This window comes from Lampris incognitus, chromosome 2, assembly GCF_029633865.1.
Source record: "Lampris incognitus isolate fLamInc1 chromosome 2, fLamInc1.hap2, whole genome shotgun sequence".
Classification (NCBI taxonomy): domain Eukaryota; kingdom Metazoa; phylum Chordata; class Actinopteri; order Lampriformes; family Lampridae; genus Lampris; species Lampris incognitus.
Window position 1 is genome coordinate 18,664,142 of NC_079212.1, and position 10,266 is coordinate 18,674,407.

Genomic DNA, 10,266 nt, shown 5'->3' on the forward strand with positions numbered 1-10,266 from the left:
CATATGCACTGATAGCATTCAGCAATACACCTTCAATTTCCAGCTTCATACTCATCACTCTGTCTGACACTCTCTTCACCTCCAGCACACTCTTGACATATTCTTCCTTCAGAATTACCCCTACCCCATTTCTCCTCCCATTCACACCATGGTAGAAGAGTTTGAACCCACCTCTGATACTCCTGGCCTTACTCCCCTTCCACCTCGTCTCTTGCACACACAGTATGCCTACCTTTCTTCTTTCCATCATATCAGCCAGCTCTCTCCCTTTACCAGTCATATTGCCAACATTCAAAGTTCCAACTGTAACCCTGTGGTTAAATTATAGGCCTTAGATATATTATATTGCACTATTAGATAAGAGTTTGGCCTATGTTTGTTATTTTGTTTACCTTTTGAATATGAATATATTATATTGTTGATATTGTTCTGCAAAACAGTTGTTTACCAATGTGAAATGCATTTACTTTTATTGTTGAAAACTTACCATTGTTGTGATTGGTTGGCTGTGGAGAGAATAACTTACCTTGAATGTGATTGGTTGAGAAGGCAGCGGGGAACGTCAGCGCGAGCAGACTGAACTGGGAGAGGAGGGAGGTCTCTCGTCCCTTGTGTGAGCCAAACGGAGCAGCTTGATGTCGAGTTGTTATATGCTATTTTGCGGTGAGAGAAATGTAATTGAAGTTTAGTGAACAGTGATGTGTGCGGGTGTCTGACCGAGACCCATCCCGGGAACTGTTTGTGTGGACTGGGGAGACAAACTGACTACTCGTCAGCCCCATATGTGGACCCAGCGACGTTACGGAGCGAGCTAGCCAGTCGGTGTTCGTTGCTAGCACGGCAAGACGCGCGAATGGACTGGATGCGGTAAGGGGCTTGCCCCACAGTGAGTCGGGCCGTCTTCTAGTTTAGCGAAGTAACGTTATCAGTTACAGTGTAGTGTTGTGTTCATGCGACCATCGAGGAACGCAGAAGGAGTCGTCTGTTGCCGTGTTGTGCTGCCGAGGCGAGCGCACGGTTCGACCGTGACATGGTGCTAACGGCTAACTAGCCAGTTAGCTAGGATGGCTGCCTGCCTGACATTCGCTGCTGCGCTGCGGTGGGAAGCGCGAGACGAAGAGGAGCGTTCATTCTTTGTGAGTACAAGCTGGATGTGCGGGCTCCCAAGGGGAGCGAAGAGGGCTATTTAGGGCCCCAGCGTACCCGATAAAGAAACAGGCCTGCAACTGGGGGTTGACTTTCTTTTATTTTTATTGCCGGCTTAGTTATAGGGTTGTTGAGCTGTGTGCTAATGTGTTGGTCTGATTCATTTGTGTGTATATGAATGCAGATGCGTGTTAGCCATTGAGGCTTATTACTTTCATTCATTCTAATAGTTATTACTCATAATCCATTTGTATATATAATTCTATGTACCTGTGTGAGTGTGGATTATTCATGTGTGTTTATTCCTGTGGTGTCTAGGCTATGGTAAGTGACATGTTGAGTTAGCCTTAAAGGGGCCGTCCACCATATTTTTACAACCTTAAAGGGCTAGTCCACCTTTTTACTGGAAGTAACCTAGTGACACCCAGAGATGTGTAGACCATAGTATATAACCTTAAAGGGCTAATACACCATATTTTAGAACCTTAAAGGGCTAGTCCATCGTTTTAATATAAGTTACTCGGTGACACATTGAGGTGTCTAGACCATGTTAGATTGCCTTAAAGGGGTCATATGCCATATTTAAGCGCCTTAAAGGGGTAGTCAACCTTTTTTAGTTGGAGTTACCAGATGACACTGTAAGACATTTAGAGCCTTTAGAACATACTTTAAACACATAAGAAGCGAAGTTAGCATACTTCAATAGTTTATTGGATACCGAGTTGTATAGAGAACTCAGGAGTGTTGTCCTTGACAGTTAAAAGAGATAGATAGCGCTACATAAATGGAGGCACCGCTGGGATCTTTTTATGTGTTTAGCTGTATGTAAGACCAGTACATTTAAGTCCGAGTCATTAAATTAGTCATTAGTCAGTTACCTGAGCCAAGAAATTAGAATTGAGTCTTTATTGGTAAGTTTACATAGAGATACAAGACAACAAGCAAACATGGAGTTAGTTAGTGATCTAAAGAGCTGGTGCAGAGGTGAGGGCCTGCAAGAGGACCATGCAGTAATGGTTCTAGCACCTGAAGATACCGAAACTGCCAAAGTTGAAGAAGCCATGGAAACCATCAAGTGTTTGGGAAGAGTACGAGTTAGAGGAAGGAGGTTCAGTACGAAGCTAAGGAAGCTGATGGTGCTGTGTGAGTGTCGAGAGAGCGTCAGGTCAGAGACCATCCCCCCTGAAGTGCTACTTATCGAAAGCCAAGAGGCGTGGCCCATCGTCATGGTAGGGGAGCCGGAAGCTACAGTTGAAGACTTCAATAGTAAATTGAGAGCCTTACTGCGAGCTGAGGGGAAGACAGAAGAGGACCTGCAGGCTTTCGTCGCCACTATTCTACCCGCAGCCGAACCCCTATCCATCACTGAAGCCCTCCTACGAGTGGCCGGCGACCTACTCGATAAAACCTCCAGGCCTTCCTCAGACAGCGGTGGCTTCCGGCGACTACGGATCTTCTCAGGAAACCTACCCACTCCAGCTGGTGAAGAGCCAGCTGGAGTGGGCAAGAGCAAGCCCAACTCATGGTTGAAGAGAGTGACTGCAGTGGCAAGGAGAAAAGGCGATGGATCATGGAAAGCCTGAAAGGGCCAGCATTGGAGACAGTCAAAGCTGTGCGAGTGTCCGACCCCAACATGAGTCCTGCAATGTGCCTGGAAGTGCTGGAGAGCGCGTTCGGAACAGCAGAGTCAGGGGAAGATCTGTATTTCTCCTTCCGCTTACTACAGCAGAAACCCAGAGAGAAGCTGTCCGAGTTCCTGAGACGCCTGGAGAGTTCCCTCACCAAAGTAGTGCAGAAGGGTGGACTTCCAGCCGACTGGGCTGACCGTGCCCGTGTAGAGCAGCTACTTCGAGGCGGGATTGAGGCTGATCTGATGCTCAGCCGGCTCAGACTGAGAGAAAGGACGGACAAGCCTCCCAACTTCATGGATCTGCTCAGCGAAATCCGCAGTGAGGAAGAGTATGAAGCCTCTCGGAGTAAACTGAACCCCTCAGTGCAGACTATCCACACCAAACATGATGATAGCAAGCAGGCCGAGATCCAGAACCTGAAAGTCGAGATCAAGGAGCTGAGGTCAATGTTCGCTATCATGTCAACAAAGGGCCCCTCTGTCGCTGAAGAGGTTAAAGTTGCCAGACCCAAACAGGAACACTGGCAGGACCCTGAAGTGTCAGCCCTAAAGAAGCAAGTCAAGCAGCTGCAGCTTAAACTCTCACACCGACAAGTCAGTCCCCTAGAGAACCAAGCAGCAGTTATGACAGTGGAGACAGCATGCCCTGTACATCACAGGCCCCAAGGGCCTCGCAGTGGCTCCGATGAACACTTCTGTTACCGGTGTGGTGAAAGCGGCCACTTAGCTGTTAAATGTCAAAACGCTGAGAACCAGAGCAAGGTGATTCAGAAGCTGATCCAGTCAGGGAAGAGAGGCCAAGTCACGAGCCAGAAGCCTCCCAGTGATAGTTCTACTGGTAATGTGACTGTCACGTCCAAGAAAAGTGCTGTTGATGTACAGCGAGGCCCAAACCTGCCAACAGGCTTAATCGGAGCCCCATCCTTCGAGCCAGTGAAGGTGAACGGACATCTGTCTACTGCCCTACTAGACAGTGGCTCTCAGGTCACCATAATCTTCGAAGGCTGGTACAGGAAGTACATACCTGATGTACCCATCTACCCAGTAGATGGCCTAGACATCTGGGGTTTGAGTGAGTCCAGCTACCCCTACAGAGGATACATTTTGGTGGAGATGGAATTCCCCCAGAAAGTCACTGGTGCCCCTGAGACGATCTCCGTGCTCGCCCTGATCTGCCTGACACCGAGAGGCCCAGAGCAAACACCAATCATTGTGGGGACCAATGCCAAGGCCAATCTACCTAAGTGTCTCGCACGTCTGTATGGAGAAACAGTGGGTGTGCACCTCGCCCAAACCGTTGGAGTCAAGGGGATGGATGCCGGGACAAAGACCGGACCAAACCTCCCGCTACACGATACGGAAGATGGAGATGAGGGAGTGGGATATGTGAAGTGGCTAGGTCCAGGCTCGCTCATTCTACCGCCTGGGGCCAGCCCGTGCGGCCAGCTGAAAAGTAGAGTTCACCCAGCCAGTGGAGAAAGAGATCCTGATGATGGATGACTCTCCTACCAAACCCCTCCCTGCCGACGTGCTACTGATGTCAATAGTAGTGCCCAGCTATGCCGTTGACCCCAACCAGTTCACAGTCCTGCTGCGGAATGAGTCACTCAAAGAAGCCATCATAGCTGCTGGAGCGGTACTGGGTCACGTGTACGCCACAGATGTCGTTACCTCCACCCACAAAAAAGAACCAAATTCAGTGGAGTGGGATGCCAGCGAGATTGACTTCGGTGACTCGCCACTACCTCAGGAGTGGAAGGAGCGACTCCGCACGAAGCTCACACAACGTGCGGATGTCTTCTCCCTACACGAATGGGATATTGGATTGGCCAAAGGTGTGGAGCACAGTATCAGGATGTCGGATGAGCGACCCTTCCGTGAGTGGTCCAGACGCCTCGCCCCAGCTGACATTGATGACGTGAGATGACATATTCAAGAGCTGATAGCGGCAGGCATTATCAAGGAGTCCCGAAGCCCCTACGCATCACCCATAGTGATCGCGCGGAAGAAGAATGGGAAAGTGAGGATGTGCATTGACTACCGCACCTTGAACAGTCGAACCATCCCCGATCAGTACACAACCCCTCGTATTGACAACGCACTGGACTGCCTGTCCGGAAGCCAGTGGTTCAGCGTACTGGATCTAAGAAGCGGATACTATCAAATCGCCATGAAGGAGGAAGACAAGGAGAAGACGGCGTTCATCTGCCCACTGGGGTTCTACCAATTCGAGAGAATGCCCCAGGGGATCACCGGAGCTCCAGCCACGTTCCAGCGGCCCATGGAGAGAGCCGTGGGTGACATGAATCTCCTGGAAGTGCTCGTCTACCTCGATGATTTGATAGTCTTCGGAAGGACCTTGGAGGAACATGAGGAGAGGCTCGTCAAAGTCCTCGACAGGCTGCAAGAGGCGGGGCTGAAGATCGCTCTGGACAAGTGTCAGTTTGGCCAGAGAAAAGTCAAGTTTGCGGGCACATCGTATCTGCTAACGGTGTCGCCACTGATCCAGCCAAGATCGAAACAGTCACCACCTGGCCCCAGCCCACTAACCTGAAGACTCTGCGATCCTTCCTCGGCTTCTGCGGATACTACAGACGGTTCATCGCCAACTACTCCTCCATCGTCAGGCCCCTGACCGAGCTGACAAAAGGATACGCCCCAAAACAGCACGGAAAGAGAGCTGCGAAGGACTCCAAGAAAGTCTACCTGAAGGAGTCTGAACCCTTCGAAGAGCGATGGGACCTGGCCTGCACTGCAGCAGTCCAGATCATCAACTGTCTCACCCACGCGCCCGTCTTGGCGTTTGCTGATCCCAACAAGCCCTATGTCCTTCATGTGGACGCCAGTCTAACGGGATTGGGAGCAGTCCTGTACCAGGAGTACCCAGAGGGGTTGAGGCCGGTGGCGTTTGCCAGCAGGAAGCTGTCCGCAACTGAGAAGAACTATCCCATCCATCAACTGGAGTTCCTGTCCCTCAAATGGGCAGTGGTGAACAAGTTCCATGATTACCTTTTCGGAGCCAGATTCACAGTACGAACTGATAACAATCCCCTCACGTACGTACTTACTACAGCCAAGCTCAACGCCACAGGGCATCGGTGGCTGGCCGATCTGTCTACCTATGAGTTCGACATCTGCTACTGACCTGGGAAAAGCAACATCGACGCCGACCTGCTGTCGAGGCAAGAGAGGGGTGAAGAGAGGCAAAGAGACTGGGAGACCATCTCGCAAGCTGGAGTGCAGTCAATCTGTCGACGAGTAAGCGTTCTGAGCTCCCCAAAGACATCTCCGAGATATGCTGAACAGCTAGGAGCTCGTCCTGAAAGTGTCCCTGAGCTCTACGCCTTCCCCACGCACGTGGATGTGAGTGCGCTAGGACAGATGTCCAGGTCCGAGCTTAAAGCCAAACAGAAAGAGGATCCTGTGATAGGACCGACGATCCAAGCTCTGAAACACGGCCAATGGCCAGAGGATCTGGAAGCAAATCCAGATGTGAGCCAGATGAAAAGGGAGCTGGGAAGATTACAACTGAGGGACGGCCTACTCAATCGCATTAGCAAGCGACCATCAGGAGAAGAGTCCTCTCAGCTGGTGCTGCCTGCCGTGTTCAGAGGTGTCGTGCTAAAGTCCTTACATGACGATATGGGACATCTAGGCATCAAGAGAACAACTGACCTGCTGAAGGCAAGTTTCTACTGGCCGAGAATGGCAGGAGAGACAGAGCAGTATGTCAAAAACTGCGGGAAGTGTGTCTCACGGAAGAGTCCCTGTCAGAGAGCTGCGCCGCTCCACCAGATCCAGAGCAATGGGCCAATGGACTTAGTCTGTATAGACTTCCTCTCCGTGGAGCCAGACTCCAAGGGTATTGGCAACGTGCTAGTGGTCACTGATCACTTTACCCGCCATGCACAAGCCTACCCAACGAAGAACCAGAAGGCGCTCACAGTCACAAAAGTTCTCAACGAGAAGTTCTTCGTAAACTATGGTCTGCCAGCAAGGATCCACTCGGACCAAGGCCGAGACTTCGAAAGCCAGACAATCAGAGAAATGCTGAAAGTGATGGGGATACGAAAGTCCAGAACCTCTCCCTACCACCCACAAGGAGATCCACAACCAGAACGGTTCAACCGTACCCTGCTGTCCATGCTAGGCACACTGAATCCAGAGAAGAGGAGGCGGTGGAGTGAGCAAGTGCCCCACGTTGTGCATGCCTACAATGCCAGTAGGTCTGATGCAACCGGCTACTCGCGATACTACTTACTATACGGGAGAGAGGCAAGGCTGGCCGTGGATGTGTGTTTTGGGACGTCTCCCGATGGCTATGATGTCGGTCACCACTCAAGCTATGTGGCTAGACTCAAAGAAGATCTGCTGAAGGCATACCAACTGGCCTCTGCCACAGCCGACAAAACACACTAGAGGAACAAGAGAGCCTATGACAGCAGGGTGGGATCACAAACCCTGGAACCCGGCGACAGAGTGTTGGTGAAGAATCTCAGACTCAAAGGCAAGCACAAACTCCAAAGCCGCTGGAAAGAGATTCCTCATGTGGTTGTGAGTCAGATGCCAAACTTACCTGTCTACAGAGTGAAGCAGGAGGATGGACACGGAGGAATCAGAACATAGTACTGAGATCATCTCTTACCTATCGGGTACCAAGTCAGAATGCAAAGAGAAGAGAGCGACCACAGACCACCACCAAAGCCAAAGACAAGAGCCGACACAAGAAAGAAGCAACAAACCAAACAGTATCAAACAGTCAGTACAGAAGAAGAGGATAGTGAAGAGGGCTCGACCGACTCATCTACAGAGTCTGAGTACGAGAGACGGATACCAAAACCCTACAGCACTTACCTGGAAGATGTCCTGAACAAGCGTAGAGCTGCACAGGAACAAGCAGTTATCCCTCAGGAGGAAGAGGAACCTCCTGCTGCTAGAACTGAAGAGAATAATGATGAAGAACCAAATGATGACAACAATGACGAAGACCAAAGTGAAGAAGAAGAAGAGAGGGAGAATGAGTCTGAAGAAGAGTTAGCTCAAGAGTTAGCTCAAGAGTCAGAGTCTGACATAGATGAGGGCCAAGCTAGCAGCGTAGATGAGGAAGCTAGTCCCCAAAGACAACCAGTAGGTAAGCCGAAGAGGTCAGTAAAGCCAGTCGTAAGACTTACCTATGATGAGCCAGGAAAAGCCAGAGATAAGCCTATAACTATAGTACACAGAGGTGTTACTATCATGATAGGAAAGAGTTAGTGCACCACACTTAGTTTATACCCTCAGATGTTCAGAGACCTTACTAGTTAGATTTAGGTGAATGAGGGCATTCACACGTTCAGTAGGGGGAGGGTGTAACCCTGTGGTTAAATTATAGGCCTTAGATATATTAGATTGCACTATTAGATAAGAGTTTGGCCTATGTTTGTTATTTTGTTTACCTTTTGAATATGAATATATTATATTGTTGATATTGTTCTGCAAAACAGTTGTTTACCAATGTGAAATGCATTTACTTTTATTGTTGAAAACTTACCATTGTTGTGATTGGTTGGCTGTGGAGAGAATAACTTACCTTGAATGTGATTGGTTGAGAAGGCAGCGGGGAACGTCAGCGCGAGCAGACTGAACTGGGAGAGGAGGGAGGTCACTCGCCCCTTGTGTGAGCCAAACGGAGCAGTTTGATGTCGAGTTGTTATATGCTATTTTGCGGTGAGAGAAATGTAACTGAAGTTTAGTGAACAGTGATGTGTGCGGGTGTCTGACCGAGACCCATCCCGGGAACTGTTTGTGTGAACTGTGGAGACAAACTGACTACTCGTCAGTCCCATATGTGGACCCAGCGACGTTACGGAGCGAGCTAGCCAGTCGGTGTTCGTTGCTAGCACAGCAAGACGCGCGAATGGACTGGATGCGGTAAGGGGCTTGCCCCACAGTGAGTTGGGCCGTCTTCTAGTTTAGCGAAGTAACGCTATCAGTTACAGTGTAGTGTTGTGTTCATGCGACCATCGAGGAACGCAGAAGGAGTCGTCTGTTGCCGTGTTGTGCTGCCGAGGCGAGCGCACGGTTTGACCGTGAGATGGTGCTAACGGCTAACTAGCCAGTTAGCTAGGATGGCTGCCTGCCTGACGTTTGCTGCTGCGCTGCGGTGGGAAGCGCGAGACGAAGAGGAGCGTTCATTCTTTGTGAGTACAAGCTGGATGTGCGGGCTCCCAAGGGGAGCGAAGAGGGCTATTTAGGGCCCCCACATACCCGATAAAGAAACAGGCCTGCAACTGGGGGTTGACTTTCTTTTATTTTTATTGCCGGCTTAGTTATAGGGTTGTTGAGCTGTATGCTAATGTGTTGGTCTGATTCATTTGTGTGTATATGAATGCAGATGCGTGTTAGCCATTGAGGCTTATTACTTTCATTCATTCTAATAATTATTGCTCATAATCCATTTGTATATATAATTCTATGTACCTGTGTGAGTGTGGATTATTCATGTGTGGTGTCTAGGCTATGGTAAGTGACATGTTGAGTTAGCCTTAAAGGGGCCGTCCACCATATTTTTACAACCTTAAAGGGCTAGTCCACCTTTTTACTGGAAGTAACCTAGTGACACCCAGAGATGTGTAGACCATAGTATATAACCTTAAAGGGCTAATACACCATATTTTAGAACCTTAAAGGGCTAGTCCACCGTTTTAATATAAGTTACTCGGTGACACATTGAGGTGTCTAGACCATGTTAGATTGCCTTAAAGGGGTCATATGCCATATTTAAGCGCCTTAAAGGGGTAGTCAACCTTTTTTAGTTGGAGTTACCAGATGACACTGTAAGACATTTAGAGCCTTTAGAACATACTTTAAACACATAAGAAGCGAAGTTAGCATACTTCAATAGTTTATTGGATACCGAGTTGTATAGAGAACTCAGGAGCGTTGTCCTTGACAGTTAAAAGGGATAGATAGCGCTACACAACTCTCACCTCCACACTCCTACCCTTCCTCCTGTTTCGCTGCCTCTGAACATGCCTTTCCTCTCCTTCTCCTTTGCCCAACAGTAGCATAGTTTCCACCAGCATCATGCTGGTTAACAGTACCAGTGGCGGTCATTGGTATCCCTGGCCTCGACTGATCCGGTATGGAAATCTTATTTATGATCCGCATATTTGATTTGGCAAAGATTTTACGCCGATGCCCTTCCTGACGCAACCCTCCCCATTTATCTGGGCTTGGGACCGGCACTAAGAATGCACTGACTTGGGCATCCTCAGTGGCCAGGTTACAGGTCGCACAAAATATGCATGGCAAACTGGCAGATCCAAAGGATGGCCAATAGTTTCTGAGGACATTCTTATTATTCATACTTGGTCACCCCTGTTTTAACTCCATCACATAAAGTTAAAAAGTCAAGTCAACTTTATTTGTATCGCCCATTATTACAAATTACAAATTTGCCTCAGTGGGCTTAAAAAACGCGAATAGATAATAATAATAATAATAATAAT